Source organism: Chinchilla lanigera, unplaced genomic scaffold, assembly GCF_000276665.1.
Source record: "Chinchilla lanigera isolate Chin_1 unplaced genomic scaffold, ChiLan1.0 scaffold00111, whole genome shotgun sequence".
Taxonomy (NCBI): Eukaryota; Metazoa; Chordata; class Mammalia; order Rodentia; family Chinchillidae; genus Chinchilla; species Chinchilla lanigera.
Genome location: NW_004955512.1, coordinates 4,272,893 through 4,274,777, shown reverse-complemented (window position 1 = coordinate 4,274,777; position 1,885 = coordinate 4,272,893). Strand labels below are relative to the sequence as shown.

Below are 1,885 nucleotides of genomic sequence, written 5' to 3'. Positions count from 1 at the left end.
ATTAAAAATTATACTGAAAGTAGGGACAGCAGAAGCAGCCAATGTGAAAATAAGAGTGTCAAAAATCAGGCTGCTGTCAGCAACCAGCTATTCAGAGATACCCTAAAAACAAGGGATATGAAAAATGGATACAACAGCTGCTAGATGACACAAAGAAGACTAACCTAAGGTTAACTGAAACAAGTGAAAATTCAGAAGACAGCAAAAATGGCATTTAAAAACCTGTTTATAGAAATAATAGCAGAAAACTTTCCAAACATAGGGAAAGAATTAATTGTACAGCTAAGTGAAGCATATAGAGTCCCAGAGAGCTGCAATGTAAAGAGAACCTCCCAAAGACACATCACAGTCAAAAATCCTTGAAATCCCACACAGGGACAAAAATCTCAAAAGCTGTTAGAGACAAGCAATGCATCACTTTTAGAGATAAATACACTAAAATTATAGCACACTTCTCAACAGAAACTTTAATGGCTAAGAGCTTGGAGTGAAGTGTTTCAAGCACTAAGAGAAAACAACTTCCAACCCAGGCTTATATATCCTGCAAAGCCATCTATCAAAATAGATGGACAGATAAGGCATTTCTGTTACAAAGAGAACCTCAAGAAATTCATGACCACCAAACCAATATTGCAAAAAATTCTCCAGGCTCTTCTAGACAGAGACAATGAAGCCAACAATGCCAGTAAGTCAAACAGAACAAAGACACCAGGTAGGGTAAGAAGTTAAGGCGAAAGGAGTGAGGAGGGATCAGCACCAGGAGCATAATACAAAAACAGGAATAAGTCAGTACCTTTTAGTAATAACGTTCAGTTGCAGCAAGCACATTCAGAAACATGCTCAACTTCCTGCCTCTAGAACACATCTCAAGGCATGGGGTTTGAAAGACCTTCCACTTCTTCCTTCTGGAAACTTTGAAGGAATAATGCTGGGAATATTTTCCTTTTTTTATTATAGTCTACAGGGGCAGAACTCTCTCTTTCTTGTTTTTGCTATAGAATTCAACTTCTATAACTCAATAATAGCTGAATAAATGATTCCTGACCTTCTGGATCTTGCAAAGTTAGAATAGACAGGATGCTGGTGGAAAGAGCACAAAATATATGTATATTTCCTTCCAAACACGTTTAATTGGAGCCCTTCCATCCAGCATGCTGTTTCATCTAATTCAAAAATAGCACAGTCTGAACCGTGGTAATGGAGACTCATTAAGCCCCATTAGCTGCAGTTCCATCCGTGGATACAATAGAAACCAGCACGATTCACAGCAACAGGTAACACGCTATAACAGAGACCTGTGAGATAAACAACCTGGTCACCTCACATCGGCTCCACTTGCTTTTGCACGCACTTATTTTCTAAAGCACAATGTCCTGTGAAGCATATTTTAATTATATTCCTAGACCACCAGCTACATTAACTTAATCCAAGCTGTCAGTCACTCTGACACAAAATAAATTCTTTGCATTTTAGTTTCCTCTTTGTAAAGTCTCGAGCATGCAGGAAAGATGAGTATGATAACCATTTTATTATGGGTTTTAGACAAGATACTTTAAGATGAGATAATGGCAAGTATAATTATAATTCTCCTGATAAACATAATATCCACCGAGTGCTCACTACATGTACAGCTTTTTGCAGAGTTCATCACATCCTATTTATTTAACTCACATCACAGCTCTGTAAGGTAGACATGACATTTGTCCCTTGAATAGAACAGAGGTTGGTCACAGAGACACATGGCTAGGCATCAAACCTGGACAGCCTGAGTACACTGTCAGTGGCATCCAGCACTCCACCCTGTCTAACCCGCTTGGCAACTCACTTCGAATCTGGCCAAGGTTCTTTGGGTGTCTCAGAGTCCCAGGAAATACCAAACAAGCTA

At 39.1% G+C, this 1,885-nt stretch overlaps 1 protein-coding gene across 2 annotated transcripts in view; it reads right to left on the bottom strand.

Moving 5' to 3' along the window:
- Trpm6 (transient receptor potential cation channel, subfamily M, member 6) overlaps positions 1–1,885 on the bottom strand; it is a 144,330-nt gene that overhangs the window by 48,746 nt on the left and 93,699 nt on the right. The window lies entirely within an intron of this gene.